Below are 24,511 nucleotides of genomic sequence, written 5' to 3'. Positions count from 1 at the left end.
CTTCTTTGAATGGTCTGCCAAAATTCAACACCTCTTTTAATAACATAAAACATTTCTTGATTCTAGAATCCGTTCATATCTTGGCCACATTTTTAAAAACCACATATACTTTAAAATTATAATTTGTGCTCTTACTGGACAATCTTTAAAACACATGTTTGTGTGTCTATGATTCACACACAAATTTTAAGAGGCACCTATACTCGGAGGGAGGAGGAAGGAGGGAGACATGGAAGGAGACAATACTCATAGTAGTAGAGATTGGAAACAGATTTTCTAAGCACATGTATATTATGAAGATTTCATGAGCTCTAAACTTGGCTAAGACCCATACTGGATAATTTCATCAACATAAAAATTTCCTTGGAAATAGTAAAGTTATGATTTGCTCTGCTATTTCCTGAGCTAATTTTCTTCTCCTTAACAAACAGAAGGTAATGAAAAATGTAAACACTGCAGTAACTGGAGGTTGCAAAACTATGGTTTTCCAAAAGTTGACATTATTTCTTCCGCTTTGGTTCACTAAACGAACAACCCAGATTTAAAGACCCGAGGTTGACTCTTATTAGTGAGACATCAGCTGCCCCAGGATGAATGAGTCACAGAGAGCAAGACTAAAAAAAAGGTGATAATTTTAGTTTGTGGTGCCAACACTTCCATCAGCAGTGAAAGGAAGTCAAAGGCAAAAAAGATGGCAGCCATATGGATGCCCACTAGTGCACCAACTGGGGGCTGGGTGGTGCGCATGCACCCTCAGGGAGGGCCCCTTAATGCCCTCACTTCCTGCCCTCAGCAGATCCTCCCATCTTATATTTGCAAAATTCCTAATAATTCTATTATCCAGTTACAGTAGGAAATTCACAATATTATCAAAAGGAAATTAGTCTGACAGTTGCTGTTTTCCAGTTCAATAAGATCCAGGACTGTCAGCTATCAAGTGAGGTGAACTTGCTAGAAACACAGGAAGCTAAAGCTCAGGCCCCAGGCAAAAATCCCTCCACACACTCTGCCACTGTCAATCTGCGGAGAGGATTCAGCTACGAAGTCAAAAACAAGAATGTGGGAACCTCTAAACCCCCCAATTCTACAATCTTCTCATGTGTGTCCATAATATAGGGAATATACACCTAGACCAGTATACACCCATCAGGGATACCTCTTTATATCTCCATCATTATCAGTAATAATAAACTAACATGCTAAAGATGGCACAACACTATACAATTTTTGTCCTCATTTTAAAAATTTAAAATGAAAAAAAAAAACCTCCAGTGTCAAGTAACACATGGCTAGCTTTTAAACCTGATTTTGATGAATAAAATTAATTTTGATTAATAAAATTTCCAAGGTCCTCAGCTTTGTAGCTAACACGGACAAATTAGGATGGAAGCTACAAACAACTAGTTTCAAATCCCAGTTTCACCACTAATAACTGCACAACTTACTTAGCCTTTCTGGCCTTCATTCTCACAGGGTTATTGTGTCAAACAAATCAGTATACATGAAATAGTTGCATATCATGCACCAGGAACTACACAGGCATTTTCTGCTGTCATTATCCTTGTTATAGTTATTATGCTTTATAAAACAATGGAATGTCTTAACCTATCAGGCTTCAGGGTGTGTGAAAAGGGTTTTACCTGGCTATTCCAGTATTTGTATGCTGCAAGGGTGGATACCCTATCCCACAAAAAAGTAGTTTGATTACTAATCCAGAGTCATGTAATCCTAACAGCATCTAACATGTTCCTATAAGTCATGGAACTCTGAGGACATGGATGGTCCTACTAGTCACACAGCATGAATGGGCCAAGGTCCAGAAACACCCATTAAAGGTGCACTGCCTCAGTGTACCTCAATCCCAGTCACTGTTCCCCACCCCAGGCTTTCAGCTCCCTCATCTTGCATGCTCCGAGCACAACCTCACTGTCTAACCACTGCTGGCAGAAGTGAACCTGACTGACAGACTGCAACTCAACTGTGCCCACCTCCCAAGGAGTCCGCAGCAGTGGACAATCACAGGGTAAAGATGGAAAAGAAAGAGATGGCAATCTAAGCCTTATGACGTCACAGTGTAAAGTCGACCATAAGACTGGACACCATGCCTCTCAATGGCAGTGATGCAACTTGTTAAGGGCATTCCAGCCAGGCATGGTGGTACACACCTGTAATCCCCACAGCCAGGAAGGCTGAGGCAGAAGGATCAAAAGTTCAAAGCCAGCCTCAGCAAAAGTGATGCGCTAAGCAACTCAGTGAGATGCTGTCTGTAAATAAATATAAAATAGGGCTGGGGGTGTGCCTCAGTGGTTGAGTGCCCCAGTTCAATCCCCAGTACCCCAATCCCCCAAAAATAGTATTCCAGAAGTTGGCCACAGACTACATTCTTTCATCATAGTAATATTACAAGTGATGTATCTGCTGTCTGTTATTCAGTGGCTGCTGGGTCTCCTAGTTAAGTATTAACCAGCCATTTAATACATACTACTTAAGCATAACCATGAGATCCTCTCATCATAAAATATTGCTAAACTTCAAAGATGACACTACTAAACTTCACTACTGTAGCTCTTAAGGATAACGGAACTTAGAGAAGTGAGCATCAATATGCATGTGCCAGAAGCACAGCTCAGAGTTAATGTACTAAGATGTGCTACAATAAATTGGCCCCAAAGTTTACCTTCCAATCCTTTACAGACTTAAATCTTTCATTGAGATGACAGCTTATAAGAAATATATATATATATATATATATATATATATATATATATATATATATATTTCCTTTGTATTCAAAGTATCCTTTGACTCTCCCCTCTCCCACTAAAAATTTTCTCCATTCTCATCTTCTCTCATGCACACTAGTTAACAGAAGATATGTGACTCGAAATCCTTTGCAATCCCACTATGTGCAGACTATTTTGTAACTGATGGGCCTTATGAAACTCGAATCTGCAGGTGTTCGGAATAGAATGATTTTCATGCCTCCATGACACTAATTTCAAAAAGCAGGAATGGGAGAGAAGTAGAAGTCTATGGTTTTTATCTGAGAAATACTTTTTCATACTTTTAATACCACATTTTATGTAAAATATGAATCTCAAATATGAATCCATAACTATGAAATCAGCTAGTTTATATGCAAAACTCCCAAAGGGAAAAAGAACATTCAAAAAACAATTCAAAGGCTTTTGTGGGCACATGGTCTATATACCATGAGCACTAAAAGTTTAATATAGGAAAGCACTCGAAAACTAATCTAACAAACAGAATTTCTCCTTTACATTACTGCCAATAACAGGCATCTTTAGCCTTTCTAGATGGTTCAGTCTGCACCAAGAGCAGCATGTTTCAACCACAGGTGTGTTCAGATGCCAGGTGAGGGGCAGAGCATTATAAAGGCCTTCTCTCCAGCAAGGCCCTCTCTCTGTTAAGCACCAGGTGAGTCCAGCACCACTGAACAAACACTCACAGGGCATTTGACACTAGAGAAACCAGACATTCAGCTACAAGAAAGAACAATAAAGCCAGGTATATTTTGATGCCAAAAATTTCCTTGCAGAAAAGAAGTGCCAGAGGCTAAGACAGGATTTCTCAGCCTTAGCCACAGCAGGTAGAGAAAATTTTGCAGAGAACATAGGGTTTAAGCTGACATGGAAAAAAAAAAAAGTTGTTGGACAGATAGGAGTAGAAGCACCCTAGTGTGCAGGTTCAGGTCTATGTCAGCAAATGCAGCCAAAACCACAAAGTCAAGATTACAGTGGAGGGGGTAGAGAGAGAGGAGGGGAGGAGAGGGGAGGGGAGAGGTGGGGAGGGGGGAGGGTGGAGGATGGGAAAGGCAGCGGAGCACAACAGACACTAGTATGGCAATATGTAAATCAATGGATGTGTAACTGATGTGATTCTGCAATCTGTGTATGGGGTGAAGGTGGGAGTTCATAACCCACTTGAATCAAAGTGTGGAATATGATATGTCAAGAAATTTGTAATGTTTTGAACAACCCACAATAAAAAATTTAAAAAAAAAAAAAGATTACCCTTGAAAAGTCCCTAACTTGCCCTATAAAGTACAGCATAATATATAAAGTAGTAGGAGGTATAATACATGCATAAAATAGTTTATGTACTTTTAGGTGTAGAATTCAACTTTCATAGATAAATGCACGTAGGATATGGCTTCACTATAAAGAACTTCACATGGACGATTGAAAACATTGTCCTGGTTTACCCAGAAATTCAATAGAAAAGCATTCTCGGGGTTTGCAGCCCCTCCTTTAAAGGGGATATTTCTTCAAGCTTCAGTCTCCAATCTACAGTTTAACTCTGTCTTCAACTATTCCTACCCTAACTTAGGAGTACTAATTTTGAGCCCAGATAACCCAAATTAGGATCCTGAGGTTCCTAACCAGTTCATTCTTAAAAGTTTAGATCTGTTTTAATATTTTATTGTTAGAACTACCCCCACATCCATGCTAGACTGCACTCCTGCTAGAATGCCATTTTATGAACACATCTTGAAACCACTCAACTTAAAATTTACTGCTCTCTATGGGAATTTTCCATTTAAAATTTAGAACCACAGATTCTCAAGATTTGCAACCAACATTAAAGCTCATTTGGTCCAACTATAATTTTGAGGCTCAAATTCCAACTAAAATGCCCTTGTCAAATTGCCTCACAATCACCCTTTGAGCAACTCCACTGACTAACTGGGAAACACCAAATTCCTAGAGGCATTTCTCTTCCAGCCACTCAACACTTAGATGTCTCTTCCTTCTACTGCAATCTTCTCCTCTCCCCTTTGAGGCCAGCAGTCAAACTCATTAAAAAAAAAAAAAAAAAACTAGGAAGACCACACAACCTGCTTGTCCAGGGCAGCCCCTGTGTATTCAAATCAAATGCCATCTTTTCTTCCTTAAGGTGCCCCCACTTGTAAAATAAATTAGTCATCCTAACATGATAGATCTTGGCCACCTGGTAGACCTTTGAGTCTGAGTCTTCTCTAATTCCTAGCTAGAATCTTTGATGTTCTTGAAATATCCTTTACATATTATAACTTAATTTTGTCACCATCTTGTCTGTTTAGAATACACAGTAGTTTGTCTCTATGTGGGTTTGGGGAAAAATATGTCAGATTCCTAATCCCATGGGCTCCCAAGCACATTGCTTTGCATTCGGCTATCATTTCCCTTCTTGTATTCAGGATCTACTTTCTTTCTTGGAATAACTTCTATTTGACTATTTCAGCAGAGGCCCTTGGTATTTCATGTATTATTCAAAATGAGATTCCTACAAAGAGTTAATTTGCCTGTTATTGCGGCAAAGACAACATCAGATACCACTCTATGCTATTTGATCCTCTGATAATGGTTACCATGTTATACACCTGTTGAATAACTTCACAAAGAAGTTTAATAAAGACATCTAGAGGTGGGGCTGGGGTTGTGGCTCAGTGGTAGCACACTTGCCTTGCATGTGTGAGGCACTGCATTCGATCCTCAGCATCACATAAAAAACAGACAAATGGAATAAAAGGTATGTGTCCATTAAAAAATATTTTAAAAAAGAAATCTAGAAGAAAATAACAATGCACTACAGGAAAAAAAAATGAATGCAACTGATAACGCAATTTTAGGACACAGTACTGAAACATAAAAATCAAGCCAGGACCTACCATCACTCTGTCACACTCCTTTGTCATTCAAGAGCATCCACAGGGGAAAAATTGTGCAACGTAATTTTGAAAAGGTTGGAGACGCTCTATTGAAAGATGTGCCCTTCATATTTCCATCTCTGTCCCAGCTTTAAAAACAAAATCATATACTATCCTTCAAACCAGTCCTTCATAAGATGCAAGATGGCTCTAATCCTATACAGAAGGAGAACACGGCATCCTCTCCCCACCTCCTTTGCTGGAGAATCACAGAATCTGACACATTTTCCTTTCAGTAGGCTCCATATGTGGTATTCACAGGACACTGGCATTAACATTTAATAGAGTCTGTGAGCATGAAACACTTTTATGGACACCTGCTAGAGAGCTTTATTTTCCTTAAAAGTTTCATCAGAGCCGTTACATTTTTCTGCAATGTTTTATGTGACTTGCTGTAAATGATTATTGTATTGCATTAAACACAACAAAATCATCAGTGTCAGGCAACCAAGAAAGTATGTGACCAGATGCTTGTTATCTATCTAGAAGAAGGGAGAAACAAATCTAACAATACACAAAACCACCTGGATGTTCTGGTGAGGATAATGAAAATTAAATAACCACATAGGACCTAAAATGAGAAATTTTATATGATACATAGATACAAATGAAGTATTAAAATACTAACAACTTACACAAAAATCATTGATTTTTTTCCCCTCTCTGATTATTATTTCAGTGATTAGAGTATATTAGGTACTTGTTTGCTTGCAATGTGTTTTATTAATGCTCTGTATCTGACACCCAATTTGGAAATCAATGCTTATTTCATCATTTTTCTCTGAGGGGTTCTATTATTTACAATTGATTTAACAGGAATGAAAGGCTTACCATTAACAAGACCCAGCTGCTGACACTTCACAGATGAATTATTGAACTTCAAAAAGTGAATTAACTTAACCATCGCCAAGACTGATGGTTTGATGATTTTTTTTGCGCCAAGTCTAATGTATTTATAATTAGAATGTCAAAACAATAGTGTTCCTGCTTTGCCCTCTCTTGATTCTCACACTTCATAGTATTTAAAAGTTAGTTTGCTTCACAGACCACCACTCCTTGGAGTTTAAAAGTGTTCCTGTAGCAGCTTAAAAAACAGAAAAACAAAACAAAACAAACAAACAAACAAAAAAACAACACATGCCATTATGACTGTTGAAAGTCTAAGCTGCAAACGTGTTGAAGAAAATGTGAATTTTTCACCCCATCATCAAACAGCTATATGCACATAAAAGGATTTAATTACAGGTCAATTCAACTAAAATGCAACTTGCTTTTGGAGAAATATCAATTAAAATTATTTCAGTTGGAATTAACAAAAAAATCCAGATTTAATTGAGGGGCTTAATTAAAGGGGACTTTTACAATATAAAGGTTGTTTTTTAAAAACTGGAGTGAGATTCCAGAGTTAGTTGATTTAGTAGCTTAGGAGTCTTAAGGACTCAGGTTCTTCCTCTGTTTCTGCTATACCTTTTTGGCCACCACAGGGCTGCCTGTAGTCTGGTCATCACATCACCCCTCAGAAAATGGTCCATCCTTGTATGTCTTTATAATAAGGAAATCTTTCCCAGACTCCCCATCACCACAATGAAGACACTCCCTTATGCCTAATTGGTCAGAAGTCTGTCAGATACCCATTCATCACCCAATCTTTGGTCTGGGGAATGGGATTTCCAGCTCTGCTGAAGCACTTGTCTGTGGGCAGAGACTGTTGCCTAGGGAACCAATTTAGCCTTCTACAGACTTAAAGGTGCAGAGGTAGAGGAACTGAGGAAAAAGTAAGCAACTCTTCTTTTCCACATAATAATTTGGTTTAAAGTTCTGCCAAGAAGAGAAAATATTGAAACCAAAAATGGATGCAGTTATGTTCCCACAGACTAAAGGAAAATAAAATGCTCAACTTCACAAGCTCTTGCAACTCTTTCAGCTATTTCTTTTGTTCTTTCCCTTCAGAATTTTTAAATTATATTGCTATTGAGTTGAATTCCAAATGTTACTAATTTCCTAACACTTGACTACCATCCTATTGTCTCCCACATACCTTCTTCTCTCATCATTCTCCAAATTCAATTTGTTAATTTTGAAAATGTTTCATTGGTCTCATATTCAATTTTTCATTATGGTGACAATATAAATATTTACAGCTGAATTATATGGCCTGTGATTACATCTCTTTTCCATAACAATTTATTTCCTAGAGTGAAAAATTGAGCCAACATTTTTGGTTTAGTTTTGTTATCAAATACATAAACTCTGCTGAAGGGAAACTGACCCCCAGTTTGAACAATTATGAAAAATAATCATCAATTTCAAAATTTCTCACAGCTCTCTCATTCCCCCCAACTCTGTACAGGGGGCTTTGGGCTAATGGTTCTTCCATCATTATGCTTACACTCAAAACTTTTGGGGTTAGAGCCCCAAATTTTCTCCATTGTCTTGTCTTCCAGTTGTGGTTTCGAACAGATCAAAGCCATTATGATTTCCAATACTTATACATCATCTGTTTTTTCTTTTATATTACTGGAGATTGAACCTGGGTCCTCGTGCATGCCAGGTAAGCACTCTACCGCTGAGTTCCATTCTCCTGTTGCCCCGCTTCTTTATACTTATATTTTGAAACAGGCTCTAAGTTGCCCAGGCTGGACTTGAACTTACCATCCTGCTGCCTCAGCCTCTCAAATACAATAGCTGGAATTATAAACATGTGCCACTATGCCTGGCTCTGTTTTTGTTTTCTTTATGAAAATATTCACAATTAATTCTTGGGTTCCAGAGTTTGGGGAATAATATAATGTATTGTGCATGCAAATTAATCCATTTTGCTAACTACTAAATGAGTCCACTCAATCTGGAAACTCTTCTTCACTCAAGGTTCTTCTGAATTATTTGAGTTCTTTTGAATTATGTGAATGATTGTCTTTTTCTCGAGTCCTATTTACCAGATGTTGGACCACCTGGGTAAACTGAATAATTCAGCAGTTATCAAACATCTTGATCAGACTCCTTACATTCTCGAAATTGAGGATTCCCAAAGAGCTTTATGGAGGCTATCTCTATAGGTCTGTACAATATGCACAAAAAAGAAAAAATATTTAAAAATAAACTCAACACATTTTAATAAAACTATTTGAAATAAAATTGAGAAGAATTGCATTTTAATTTTTTGCAATTTTTTTTGGTCTGGTTTAATACAAGGTATTCAAATTCTCTTATTTGACTCCATACTCAAATTTTGGGGATATGTTCTCACTATAGTCTTTGAAAAACTCATGTTTGTACAGATATGGATGTGAACCTCCTGAAACCCTTCCTAGGATCTTAAGAGACTTTTATGGGTTCTCATAACCCACTTTTGTGAGTAGCATTTTCTAATACTTTTCTCCTGCATTCTCTCTTTACTTTCTTTGTTCTATTAAATAATATATATCAATTATTGCCCACAACTTCTATTTAAATATTTCCATACTTTGGAAATTTCACATGTATAGCTTTCTATTATTTCCTGGAGCAATTATCTTCTTTTGTCTTTCAACAGATTAAAATTATAGGTTGGGGTCCCTCTGCCCTCCTCATTTTCTGCTGCTCCCTTCCTGCATTAACCTCGTATTTTCAAAGATCTCTTTTTCCTCTTTCTTTTGGTCTCTCTTATGCTGTAGATATTCCTCAAATAACTGGCAATCTTAGAGGTCTGTTCATGTGCTACAACAGAAGAAAAATGAAACAATGGGACTGCCATTTTGGGTGGCATGACGGAGCAGAATCTGTGACAGAATCCCATGGACAAATGAAGGTTCTAAAGTGTTTTTGGAAGTAAGCATTGATGAATTGGTAAGAAAGCAAGGAACACTGAAAGAAAGAAAGGAAAGAAGGTGGGAGTGGGGGAGAGAAAGGCAAGCAGGCACATAGTGCTGAGTGAAGTACCTTAACCAGTTTGTACCTTCAGAGCTTTTACAGAATTAGCCCCGGTTTCCACTATTTTGTAGGACATAGAAGGCAAAAGACAAGACTTGGGAACTTGGGAAGATGGGATTCCAACAGCACAGAACTCACTGAACTTATGCCACCAGTGTCATTGCAAATGGAAAAAGAGAACTCGCCTAAGGTTTTCAAGGAAGCCCATCTGTTTTGAATCTTGGTTCATTGTGACAGAGAAAAATCTCTCCACTGAGAATTGGTACATTCTACTGGAATGTCAGGTAGGTTTACAGCATACATCAGCCTCCATCAAGGTGACCATAAAACCCAAAATGAAGAACTTACAGTGGTTCTTAATTGATAGTCCTCTGGATAAAAAAGCAGTAGATTATTCCTGGCAGAACTAACTCAGTTTTAACTGATGCCTTAAAGATTATTGTTGGTAAAATTCCAAGAAACTTAAGTTCATTATGGGGAGGGAAAATTACAAAACAAAGAAAACCAGGTAAGAGCCAGTAGATATAACAGATTGGCAATGACTGTAGATTTTCAAATTGCCAGATTATAATGTAAGTACTTTTATATTTTTTTTAAATGAGAGGATATGAAAGTCTGTAAGAAATTATGCAAATTAACAGACAGTTGAAACACAACTAATTGAAACACAAAATATCTCCAAGCAGGATACTATAATCATTGGTTCTCAGTTTGAAGAGAAGTGGGAATTTACATAGTCCCCAAGTATCTTCTCCAATATATTTATTAATGACAATTCACAGTTAATTCACAGTAGAGAATCCAGCAGACACCAGGTGGTCAAAGTTACCAGTAATAAAATTGCATTGCCTATCCCTGAAATGATGCTGTGAAAAGATCACATCACTTCTGTGGCAATCTGTTTCAAAATACCCCACCTCAACCCAATCATAAGACAACAACCTATCTAAACTAAGGGACATTCTAGACGATAACCATCTAGGACTCTTCAAATTGTCAAGGTCTTGAAGGGCAAAGGGAAAATTGAAGAACTCTGATTTTAAGAGACTGAAGGCATTATGAAATCCCAGATTGGATCTGGGAAAAGGAAAAGAACATCAGTGGGAAAACTGATGCAATTTGAACAAGGTCTGTCATTTAGTAAACAGTGTTGTGTTGATGTTATTTTCTTGGTTTTAAAAATAATTTAGTTATGAAAGACATTAATGTGAAGGTAAGCTAAAGTTACAAGAACTCCCTGAAGTATCTTTGTAACTTTCCTATAAAACAGACAATTACTGCACACAGTAAGATGCTTAAAACCCATAATATAAACACAAATTATTAATTTAATAGCTTACATGAGAGCACTTACATTAACAAAGGTAGTGTTCTAATCTTTAAGTACACTAACTTATTTGATTCTCATAATAAATGTATGAATGGATACTGTAATTAACCCATTAGACAAAGTAACTGAGGTTTATTTAAAGTTGTAAGAAACTTGCCAAAGATCACATTAGTTGCCATGTGATGGTAAGAACTTTAAGCCAAGAGCTAGCATGCTCAATCATCGTGATGACCATCAGGTCACTTTACAGAAAACCTAAGCCTGGAAGAGCAACTGGGTTGCTAGTCTCTGGGATATTTGGTCCTAAATACAACAAAGTTTTCCTAGCTATAGGACCTCTCCAGGTTGTCAACAGAGACTTCACTAAAAATCTACAAAAAAAAAAAAAAAGTGCTTCAAAGAGGAGGAAAATGATTCCAAAAAGAAGTGTAAAATGAAACAAGAAAGAGCTTGTATGTATACAAATCTTAAAAAAAAAAAAAAAAAAAAATCACAAGCCAGGCAGGCACAGTAGTGCATGACTTTCATCCCCAGCTACTCAGAAGGCCATGTTGGAAGGCAAACTGGGGGCAGTTTAGCAAGAGTCTCTCAAAAAAAAAAAGAAAAATTAAAAGGGATAGGAACATAGATCAGGGGTAGACCATCTCTGGGTTCAATCCCTGGTATGGAAAGATTAATAAATCATAGACTGATAATGTTAAATGTATAGAATTAGAAAACAATAGCATTAAAATAAAACGTAAATTGGGAAGCTATTTATTCCTGTTAGTGCTACTGCATTGTAAGGTTTATATAGTGTTTGGGAGGAAATAGAAATTTTAATAGCAGATTTTGATTTGGTAAGCATAATTATTCATTTCTAAGGTAACTGCTAAATAGAAAAAAATGGTTGTGTATTTTCTAGAGTAGTAAACAAAAAAGAAAAAATTTAAATGGAAGACAAAAAGAAAATATGAAATGCAAAAATTACTAGAAATTATAAAGCAATAATAATTGCCATCAATATATAAATTAATTATAAGACAAGGGCTAACTTTAAAAAAAAATAATTTTATGGTATTCATCCTCCCCAAAAGAAAACACCTAATATAAAAGGGCAAAGTAAGATTGAAAGCATAAATGTAGGGAATATGAGCACAAGTCTAATCAAAATGATTTATAAGGCTGAATTAATAGATTTCACAATAAGTACTGCTAACAAAACACACACACACACACACAAACACAAACAATAAAATGTTAAGAGTTAATCCACCAAGAAGATAATATGAGCTGTAAACTTGCCTATACCTATTCACATGACTTTGAAATATTTAAAAGGCATTATAATACAACTACATGAGAAAAATTTCCATCATTCTGGAAAGTTCTAACAAATCTTAGTCGTAGAATGAATCAGTAATGAGGAACACAACTGGTTGGCTTGATTTAATGAATAGTCTTAGAACAAAATACATCACACATTTCATACAATCAGAAAATTGTAAAATTGAACTGTGTGCTGGACCATAAAGACAAGTCTCAACCACTTTAAAGAAACAGAACAAAACATAGTAGCATTTCACTATTCCCTGATGAAAATATAATTTAAATAAAATTTAAACTATGTCCAGAAAATTTAAAACACACCCTACCCAATTGTCCAAGAAGACATCATAACAGATTAATGTTGAAGCCTAAACAAAAATGTCATATATGGAAACACATGGGGTGAAATAAAATTACTTGTTTGAAGAAAATTTATAGCTGTACATGCTAGGGAGAAAAAAAGACTGATAAATAATGAGCTAATTATCCAGGGGAAAAGGATAAGCCCAAAGAACACACAAAAATGAGAATAGAAATTGACAAATTAGAAAAATGGCCTGTAGGGAGCACCAATAAAATCCATTTCTCTTAAAAGACCAAAAAGGCAGCAAAATCTCTGGAAAGAATAACTTAGAAAAGAAATATACAATATATTCAGAATAAAAGAAGACATGATCAGATTTAGAGAATTAAAAGGCAATAACTGTGAACAATTTAAATATAAATTAATAAAACTGACACAAGAACAGAAATACTTGCCTGGTCCTGAAACCATGAATGAAATGGAATAAAGAAGTATTTTCACTAAGAATACACCAGGAATAGTAAGCTAATCCACTCATGCAAGAGTAGTAAACAAAAAAGAAAAAAATTAAATGGAAGACAAAAAGGAAATATGAAATGCAAAAATTACTAGAAATTATAAAGCAATAGTAATCCTACAAAAAGATAGCATAATAAAATATGGTTCAATAAATGACAACTAATGGGCTAAACTGGGCTGTTTATGCATTTTTTGTAAATAAAGTTTAACTGAAACAAAGCCAACATACTCTTTTTTTAAAAAAGCATGTGTCTATAATACTGCTTTCATGCTAAAATTGCAGAATTGAGTAGCTGTGACACTATATGGTTCATGAAGCCGAAAGTTCTATCTAGCCCTTAGTATTTGCTGACCTACGATACAGATATTAGAAAACTGTTGTGGAAAGAAGTAGAGCAGGGAAATGACGAACAGTGCAGTAAGATGCATTCATCCACCCCTGTCCCCTGAACACCCGTGCAGGAAAGAACCAGAACCACAGACACTATCATCCCCAAAAGATAGCTAAAACTTTAAAATGCCTATTATTAACAATTCTTTCTAAAGATCAATTCTATTTATATGCTATAGCCAAGCAGAAAACATTTTTAAAAGCGGTCACTCTTAATATCAATAAAAAAATTGTAGATCTGACCTAAGCCAAGCAGTTGTAAAACTTCCACATACAAGAATATATAAGTTTTTCAAACACATTCAGAAATCAAATGAGAATAATATCATAGTCAGGAATAGGTCATGTATTATGTGTACCTAGATTGATCTATAGAGGCAAAATTAATCCAATCAAAATTCCTGCAGAATTTTTCATGCAACTCTACAAGTTAATTCTGAAAATTAGAAAAAAAAATTGAAGTCCAAAATATTCCTGAAGAAGCACAGGGTAGGAATCTTACCCTGTTAGAAATCAGGATTTTGTGTAAAGGACCAGTAATTAAAGCAGTATTGAAACAGAGTAAGCTTATAAACAATGAGAACTAACCAAGAGCCCCCAAAATCACAATATATGGAAATTTCACTTGCAATAAACAATGTTCCCGAGACAGGATGGACTACAGTGTTGCAACAACTGGTTTCCATATCAGAGGAAAAAAACATACTTGCTTCTTATCAGTTATAGAAATCAATCACAAATGAATGTCATAAAAAGTAAGACTGGAAGATGTTTATAAGAAACTAAAAACTTAACAAATGTCAAAAATTCAAATTAATAAGCTGTGTTCATCAAAAGACACTATAAAAATAGAAAGAATACAAAGTGCTGATGAAAACATAACCACAATAATCATATGTACAGTATATTGTTTCAGCTTGCTCACAAGAAGGCAATAAGTAACAAAATTCAGGAGAGGGCTAAGCTCTGTTAGGAGGGAAAAGATATAATTATAGTTACCTCTTACTTATGAAAGGCAAAAATTAGAAATGTTGTAATGTCTAGCAATGGTTCTATATGATGGGATATTATCCAGAAGTTTAAAGTCACAACTACAAGGACTATGTTTATAGAACTGTCAATTTGCAATGTGATCCAAATTTGGGAGAAGAAATAAGTTAATATGCATGTACAGTTTAAAAAGCTGGAAAGGTTTATCAAGCGTTCATTTTCTCTTTTAAACTTTCTTCAATTTTCCACATTTTCAACTTAATCTTCTTAGAATTCTTTAATCAAAAGAAAATAAGTGTTACACTCAATTTTCTAAGGATTATAAACCATGATTTAATTTAGTTCAGGTAAATTTTATATTTTTGTGAGAACTAAATTCTGAAATCTAAAAGGATGTTGTTCACTGCATTGCCTTTAAGATCTTTTCATCAATATATCAAAATCTTCTATGCCAAAGTTGAACCAGATTTATAAACCAATACCTTTAGACATCATATTGTGAAAAATCTTAGATGCAAACTGTCATTTGTGATTTAGGTTGTCCATTCAGTTTAAGACATTTAAAACACTCTAGAGATCTGAATAAATGAGTATACTTCATTAAAACGCATTCCATTTCTTGGACAAAAGGGAGACATAACATGAGGAGTGTCAATTTTTTTGCTTCATGGAAATAGAAATGGAAAGTAGCCACAAATGGAGTTAATTATAAAGTATTTTGACAATGATTCATATTTTTAAAAGCTTTTTATAAGTCTTATAAATGGATTAAACACTAAGTTTGGCATCACAGGTTTCTGAAACATCTTCTGTTCTTGTTATGTATTAACTAGATTTATCATCTCGAAAACCTAGATTTTCTATATACAGACAATACCATCTGGATGTATTTTAAGACACTAACACTCACAAGGAACACGTGCATTTTACAATGTTGTATTGAACCACCATTGAAAAGATTGAATTGTGAGTGCCAACATGTCCCCAGCAAAATTATTGTAATTTCATACATCGTTCTTACAACTCAGATATCAAATCCCATTTTTCTCTGCAGCCCATCCAAAGATGGGAAATTGCATCTCCTCAGGAGGGGTGCATTATCTCCAACTCTGATCACTTCCACAGAAATCTGTTTTCTCGTGGCAAGTACTTTATCTCAATGGGGAGCCATTGGACACTCATTTTGGAGGTCTGCCCAGTGGTTGACTTGATCTAAATGGCAGAAATTTCTTAAGTCTCTACCTTCTCCCTTTTGCTGTAGGCTTTTCTTAAAAAAAAATAAAATAAAATAAATCAATTTAAGAAATTGTCTTAACTTAATAGACTACTAAAAATCTGGAAGGATCTGAAAAAGAAAAAGGTAGAGGTAGGAGCACATATGAAAATGAGCCCAAGATTTCATTCCAAGTTCCCTGGTCATTGAGCCAGCTCCTCTCTCCAACTGGTAAGGGGCCTGTACCTACAGTCCACTTCCCATGAGAGCCATGACCCCTCGACACAGAAGGGGAAACATAGCCTCTCCTGGACTTTGAGGTGCTCAGGTGCTATGAAGCTGGATTTCCAGGACAGCTCTGAGTTGCTATTGCTTTGAAATCCAGACTGCCTGGTACCTGAGGACTCCTCCATAGACAATGTTGCTCCCTTAAATTTTGCCTAGAAAAAGACCAACCCACACACTATGGGGTCCGTGGATAACCATGACCCAGAGCATCTTGGCAAGGTGAGGAGACATTGAGAGAACCATTTCCCTTTCATTTGCAGATCCTGGATTCATCAGTTTTCTTTTTCTACTCAAAGCTTCCTATCTGAAAGCCATCTTGAGCCCTGGTGCAGGAGAGGCAGCCCAGAGGACCTTGTCTTGTGTTAGCCATTGCCTGGCTTCCCTGTAAGTTCAAGAGTTTATGAGGTGTCTATGCAAAAGTAGGATTTTAATGTATGAACAGAAGTTGAGATTAGCGTGGACCTGAAGGGGTGGGTTTGAGGATTGAAAAACTAGTCATCAGAGGAAAAGTACATGCCAAAGCCTAGAGAAATGAGAGTTCCTTGAGTAGCTGGACTTACCAGCAGTCTAGCCTCTGGTGAGGGGTAAAGTAAGGGAGAAGGGGTAGGAGATGGAGGAGGTGGCAGGGTAGGGTGTGAAGGGGCTCCAATGTCTGTCATTCCTCAGATTGGGGTCTGTACCTCATCACTTTAAAATCCAGCTTTCCTGTGGAATTCAAGACCAATTTTTTTTTAACTGTTGTAGGTGGTAAGTTTTACTCTCTAGAAACACTTTAATGAGGGGGAAGGAGGTCAACTTAATATTTATATGGCATATTCAGGCCAAATGTCATCCTATTATGGCATAAAATAAAACTTCCACAAGAGCTTGAAAGATAAATGTGATAACGGATGTGACATGCCTCAGGCAGCACAGTGAGATCGAACTCACCAGATTCTCACTGTAGCAAACCAGCACCAATTCATGCTGCAAAAGAATTTAATATTCAGCAAAGCAGCAGTAATGCATCATATTAATTCAATGTTAAACAGATTTTATCGTGATTTTGTTTGTATATTCACTTTGGTTTGGTTTTATAGTTGTATGGGAATTAGTAGCATAGATTGTATCTAGGTTTACATTTGTACATGTAAGAATATTATAACAAAATTACCGTGTGGCTGAGGAGTAAGAAAAGGGTTCTGAGACACTCCCTGTATCATGGTCTCTGGAGTCAGACTGCTTTGTTCAAAGCCTGACCCAACTACCTTCCTGCTATGCAACCTTATTGAAACTCACTTGGCTCATCTGGAAAATGGGGACAATAAAATTTCCTACCATGCTCAGTCAACAGAGTTCCAAGAGTGAATGCTGTAGGTTGCTGGATACAAAGTAAAATAGCTAATGCTTTTGTTAATAAAATAAGAAGGATGGGGACCATATTAAGATCCATAACTTATTTAACTTGATAAAAAAACTTTTGTAGGTAATTGGGAGACCTTGAGAACTGTCCTGTTGTAGACAGATGTGTTTATCTGAATGGCAGCACTGGAGAGGATAGATGTGATGCAGAGAGGAGATTAAGCACCTATTTAGCGGGTACAGGTGAATGACAACATGATGGTGAGAACCATCATGATTGTTTTCGAAGTGCAGATTAACTACCTTGAAACTGGTTAGAAAGGCACATTCTAGGGTCCCTGAATCAAAAACCCAGAGTCCTATCCAGAAATCCAGGTTTTCACAAAACCCTCCAAATGATTTTGATGCTCTTAAAGAAGCAATGGCAATTTTTTTTTGTAAAGAGTGAGAGTTCATATCTTAGGCTTCACAAGCCCTGTGGTGTCTTTAGAAAAGGAATACAGCCATGTCTGTTTTTCCAGCAAATCTTAATTTACAAAAGAACATGCAGGAGATTGGGGTAAATGGCAAAGGATGAAAGTATAGACAGGGTGAGATGCTTATTTTAAAAGTGCATGCAAACAACATTGCCCATGTTGTTTTAGTCAACTTTTTTATCACTGTGACCAAAAGACCCAACAAAAACAACACAAGAGTTTATCTAGGGCTCACAGTTTTAGAGGTCTCCATCTATACCTGGTCAAATCTACCACTGTGTGTCCCAGGTGAGGCAGAACATCATGGTGAAGGGTGTGGCAAAAGAAAACAGCTCAGTACTTGGCAATCAGGAAGCAGAGAGATTCCTCACCAGGTACAAAATACATACCCCATAGTCATGCCCCCAATGATGGACCTCACCCAGCCATACCCTGCTGGACTAGGGTTATCACCCAGTTAATCTATTCAACTTGATTCATGCAGTGATTCCGTTAAGGCTCTCTTAACCCAATCATGTCACCTCCAAATTTTTGCAAGAGGCCAGGGAGGAAACCCAGAGGACCACCAATACTGAACAGCAAAGGAAGAGAAGATGTCAAACATTAAGAAGGATGGAGGGCATCTCTCCCATCAGTCCCAGCCCTTGCAGTATTATAAGGATTTAATTGTGGCCAATATGCAGGCCAGCAGCATATCACCAATGGCTGTGAGCACACTCACAACTAAGTGCACAAGTGAGATTAAGTTCCAAGTAAGGGCGTGAAAGGAGGAGAGACATCAGAGGGACTTGTCTGTGTGCCTAGACTTGAGCCAAAAAGAAACCCACAGGCAGAGACAGATGGTAACAGAACAGAAGGTAACAGAAGACAGAGGAGAGTTTGAGGGATGGAGGTTACTGAGTTATCTGGATAAGGATGATACCAAGGGTCTGGGGAAGAGACAAACCTTAGGAAAAAGCACACCCACTGCCCCACATATAGGAATAGAGTCAGAGAAGTCTCAGGGTGGGCCAAGTTCAGCTTCTGCATTTTCCATAACTTCAATTTTATCAACAAACTTGGAGAAAAAGTTATCAAATAAAAATGAGAACACTGTTAGGTGTTAAGTCAGGAGTCAAGTGAAAATAAAGCTTTTTTTGTTTTTTTAAAGAGAGACCGGTCACTAACTCAGTGAAAATTGGTTTTTCTAATTACTCTGGACTAATGAAGAGACCAGTATAACAGATTGTATTGCCCGTTCTCTATTCTTGGCATTCTCTTTGTGATGTTCTCATTCACCTCGCCCAGGTTATGCGGACATGATCTTTGATTTCCCACGGAGAAGTGCTCATTTTAACTGGCAGGCAAATTATATTACCCTCTGAAGGCCCATCATGCTAAATGACCATTAAACCATTACACTCCACAACTGCCTCTCAAGACAGAGACTCCAAATGCTCCACACAGTATCGCTGTTTGAACACCCGCATTTTATAGACAGGGAAATGTCATCGCAAAGCCCCACATGAATTCCCCCAGTTACAAACAAAACATCTGTGGCTGGTTAGCTCTGTTGGTTCATCCATGAAGCTAAATGGCCAAAATCTTGGGTGGAATCCTTGTAGAGCTCTGTTCAGAAGCCATATATCTGCAGCCCCAGTTAGAGGAGGCAGCTCACAAATGGACGCTCCTGATGGGAGAGGGTCTGGCTGCCACTGCCCCATCAATCAGCCTCCATCATCTATGCCCCATGTTAATGAGGCTGCACTCCTGGCCTTCCCAGCCTCTGTGCCTTCCCCCAATTTGTTCCTCCCACTTTGATTATTCTTGCTCCTATTGCATCCTTCCCTGTACTTTGATTTGTCTCAATTTCTTCTATGTTTTTCCTCTGCCGATTCCAGCCTCCCTGAGCCTCTGTACAACTGAACCGCCACCTTTAGGAAATACACTCTAACATTTCACAATTACATCCAGCTTCAGAGTCTAAGCTACCTAGTGCCACAGGTATAGCACAGCCTAACATGAAAAAGAGGTCTTATTTCTACTTAAAATTCACTACTTCCTAGCTGAGTAATCTCAGGCTATTCACCTAACCTCATTGAACATGCATTTTCTTGTTGGAAAGGTTAAGAAGCCATACAACTGTAATTATCTCTTTTTTTAATGGTTCTGAAGGCAGTTCCTTTTTTTTTTAGTTGTTGATGGACCTTTATTTTATTTTATTCATTTATTTATATTTGGTACTGAGAATCAAACCCAATTCCTCACACATGCCAGGCAAGCGCTCTACCTGAGCCACCACCCCAGCCCTCTCTTCACCATTTCAATCACTGCAACATTCAGTAACACTCAATAAATACTTCATTGATAAGTCAAATAATGTTGTATTAATACAAATCTATAACCAGTGAAAAACAAAATCCAAGCCTTATGGGAAACAGGGGAGGACCACTGTGCTTCTCATTAACCTTTTTTGCTTTGAGTCAGTGTCAGAGCAGGTGTTCTTTTTCTTCTTTTCAGTCATACCTTCTGAGGTTGTGAACAATGTCACACTTCATATATAGGTAGTAGAGACCTGTGGAGTACACGTTCTGTGGACATCTCTTAAAGGTGATCATTTGAAACCCATCTTTAGGCCACAACTCCAAAAGTGCAGTCAAAATGCACGTTTGTGTCTGGTCAACAGGGTGGTGATAAAGCTACACCAAAGGCACCATAAAAAGAACCTTGTTCATGTTTTTCATCTGTATTAGAGGACCTCAAACTAGTCCAGCATGTTCTGACAGGCTCCTTCAGGGCACTCAGGAAGTCAAAGCTACGTGGAGAATAATAAGATGTCACTTGCCATATTCACTCTCTAATGTGTCCAACACAGTCTTCCAGAGTCTTCATGGCATGGGTCATGAGAAAGATTGAGGCCAAGATTGAGGCCACAAGATTGAGGCCAGCCTCAGCAACTTGGCGAGGCCCTAAGCAACTTAATGCAACCCTGACTCAAAGAATAAAAAGGGTTGGGGATGTAGCTCAGTGGTAAAGTGCCTCTGGGTTCAAACCCCAGTACTAAAAATAATTTTTAAAAAAAGTGAGATCTTGTATCTGCTTTTATTGTCTCCTCTGAAGCCAAACACTAAGTTGACTTATGAGGATGTAGGTGGGTGGGAGGACCACTATGTGTCTCATTAACTTTTTTTGCTTTGAGAAAAATATTTTTCATAAAAAACTATTCATCATGATATAGATTTAATTGTTTTTATTTCTAATATGGTTACTATCAATAGATAAAACATTAAAAAAGAAACTGAGGTTTCCAATGATTTAAGAGTATAAGTCCTTTTATTGAACCTTTTGGAGCTCCTTTTCCTTAGCAACAAAAGTTTGAGATAATATTTACCAAATGGAAGGGCAAGTTTAACTACTTGCTAAGATGCATATGAAAAATACGTTTACAATAGATTATAACTGAATTTTTTCTTTCTTTCTTTCTTTTTTGTACTGGGGATGGAATCCAGGGCACTTAACCACTGAGACACATTCTCAGCCCTTTTTAGTTTTTATTTTGAGACAGGGTCTCATCAAGTTGCTTAGGGCCTCCTAAGCTGCTAAGGCTGGCTTCAAACTTGCAATCCTCCTGCCTCAGCCTTCTGAGTCGTTGGAATCACAGGCGTGTATCACCACACCAGGATAGGACTTTGATTTTTTATTGATATCTAGAGCATTCAGCATTTCTTCCAACAATGGCAGGCATGTCCACCCAATCTAATCACTTCTGCTTTCAAACACAACCCTCCAGACCATAGAGCTGGGAGGGGTGGGTTAGAAATAAAGCAATGCTGCCACCGTTCCCTCTGCTCTGTGAGCTCAAGACAGGGATAGTTCCTCCTATGCATATCCCCCTTATATTTAGGGGTGTATATTAATTGCTAGGATTGCTGTCACAATACCAGATTGGGTGGCTTACACAAATTTCTAACAGTTCTGGACACCAGTTGGAGATCGAGGTGTCTGTAGATTAATAATCCACAAGACCTCTCACCTAGACATGCAGACAGCCTCTTATGGGACCTTCAGTGAGCATGCATATCTTGGCAACTTTCTTGCTTATTGGGTTCAACTCAACTGCCTCTTCAAAATGCCTATATCCAAAGACCGTCAAATGGATCAATGTCCACCCACATCACCTTATTTAACCTTAATTATCTCTTTAAAAGTCCAATTCCAAATGTGCTTTCATTCTCAGGTACTGGGAGTTGGAACATCAACTTAAGAATTTGGGGGATGACAATCTGGTCCCTAACACGGTGTTTAGAAATTCATGCTCTTCCATTTGGCTACTTCAAAAAGCTTGTCTTTATTTCACACACTGTGCTATTGTACCTTTCTATGTCACAAGGATACAAAAACTCTTGAGTTCACATAGCCCAAGTTCCTCATTTCACTAGAGCAACTCAAACAGAGAAGTGAATTACCTTATCTCAGGTCACACAGTACCTTATTACCTTACAAGAGTAAGCTAAGCCTTCAGTTTTTAAAAATAGTTTTAATTTCAACCTATTTAGGGAGTAACTAGAGAAAGCTTGCAACTGAAGCTTCTTAATTTTAAAGTAAAATTGGCGATTGCAATGATTCCTTTTGTAAAGGAATTTTCTTGCCTTTAATTATTGTGTCCTGACTTATACGTCTATTTACTGTTAGCCTCCCATACTTGAGCTTGCCTATAGTGACCAGTGATCACAGTCTTTGCCAAGTGTTGGAAATGAAACCATTTAATAACAGAAAAGGGGGAAAAAAACATGCAAAGAAACCTTCCACCAAATCAGCTACAGAAAAGCAACAGTCCAGACAATAATTCCTTCATGTCCTGCTAACTGAGGAACTAAAAGGAAGGCTCAGAGCAGAGGGGTTGGAGGCCAGGGGCTAGAAAGTGGAATGGCTCAATTGCAAAATGTCTATTCCCTGACCAAGTTGAATTTGCACCCAAAGTGCTCCAGGTGCCTTCAATATTGACACTCCTTTCTTTTCCCACAATGTTCAGCTGAAGAGATGATGTCTGACCCAGGAGGCACTAACTCCCCTGATTTGGGCCCAGTTATCAGCAGCAGATCATTAGTATAACATGAGCATGGTAAAAGATCTCTGCAGCGTCAACCAATGCAAATTAAGTGGAGATTGGCAGTCTCGGGTTGATCTAAAGCAAGGGTCAGCATAATAGAACCCAGGAACCCAGTCCAGCCTTCCATCCAGTCATTTTTATTCCCAGTCCTTGAGCTGGGGATAAAAACGTCATTATGTCACAAATAGGTGTATTTTTGTTTTGTTTTCTTTGAGACAGGGTCTCACCAATTGACCTTTTAGGCTGACCTCGAACTTGATATCCTCCTGCTTCGGCCTCCCAAGTAGCTGGGATTACATGCATGCACTATCACACCCAGCATGTGTTCTTCTCAGGAAATCTTTGTAAACAATTTACAGGAGGCACATGGTGACCAGGGGTCATGTCAGCCTGGTAAGCTCAATTCTCTTAATCGGGGAGCATAGTGTTCTTCCCTATGCTCAGGATCTCAAGTTGGTGTCATGCAGAAAATAGATAGCACATGGTACATACCCATATCATAAGTTTTTAACAATATTTTCCCTTTGCTCTATTTAATCTAAATAAAATATGTTGTGTAAGCTAGAAACATATGTAGGCATTAGTCACTGAGACTTTATAATTCTCTAAGAATCAAGGGTTTTTCAGGAATTGAGGCCTAGAGGAAATCAGCATGGGGAGTGAAAGTGAGGGTACTGGTGGGCTTGTTGGTTTCTATTACCTTTCTTGTTAGTAGAAATAAGGATGGGTAGGAAGAGACTATCTCAGCAATACATGAAAACTGCAGAATTCAAATTTTAGCATCCATTCATAGTTTTGAAGAGACCACACTCCTTAACCTATTATGGAGGCTGCTTTACTGATACAGTGGCAGAATTGAGTGACTGTGACAGCCTGAAATAATTGTATCTGGTCCTTTACAGAATAAGTTTGCAGCCAGGTATGGTGGTGCATAATAATCCCAGCAGTGTGGGAGGTTGAGGGGGGGATCGAGAGTTCAAAACCAGCCTCAGCAACTTAAGGAGGTCCTAAGCAACTCAGTGAGACCCTTTCTCAAAATAAGAGGACTGGGGATGTGGCTCAGTGGTTAAGTGCCCCTGGATTCAATCCCTGGTACGAAAAGAAAAGTTAAAAAAAAAAATGCAGACCAACTTCTGCAACTTAGGTCCCTAACTCCAACACATAGTCTACAAAGCCATACCAGAATTTAATCTTTGTATATTTTTCCCTGGGAAACCTTAACAGCCAGGCAAAGCAGACTGATTGTATTGGTTGAGTTTTAGAATTTCTAAAAACATGCTACACTGTAAAAATTATCACATTTGGAAGCACCAGCATTCAGTGGTTTGAGACCCAAATCCTCTAAACTGAGAATTGCTTTAGAACATTTTGCCTAACTTCCAGGTGAGCACAATAACATGCTGCCTGAAGTCAACCCGTTTAACTGTTTATTACAACTGCATTGCACGTCCTGATAAAAACTCAGTTCACGTTTCACCACCTCGCTCTAAGACAAAAGTCCAGGCCCCCAAACCATTCGCACCCTCTCAGTTGCAACTTTCTCCCCAATTTTAAACAGAAGCAAAAACTCTCAAGCCCCCCAGAACCACTTTGTTTCAAGAGACACTTTGAAGAGTGGCAGGACGTCAGTTCAATTCTCATCT

At 37.7% G+C, this 24,511-nt stretch overlaps 1 protein-coding gene across 1 annotated transcript in view; it reads right to left on the bottom strand.

Annotated features, from left to right (window-relative positions):
• The window catches only part of Rarb (retinoic acid receptor beta), a 716,777-nt gene that overhangs the window by 660,559 nt on the left and 31,707 nt on the right, over positions 1–24,511 (bottom strand). The gene's annotated exons all lie outside the window — the stretch shown is intronic.

This window comes from Marmota monax, unplaced genomic scaffold (assembly GCF_021218885.2).
Source record: "Marmota monax isolate L192 unplaced genomic scaffold, Marmota_monax_Labrador192_F-V1.1 WCK01_AAM20220418_F8-fsc00021, whole genome shotgun sequence".
In the NCBI taxonomy this organism is placed as follows: Eukaryota; Metazoa; Chordata; class Mammalia; order Rodentia; family Sciuridae; genus Marmota; species Marmota monax.
This window is presented reverse-complemented; position numbering and strand designations above follow the sequence as displayed.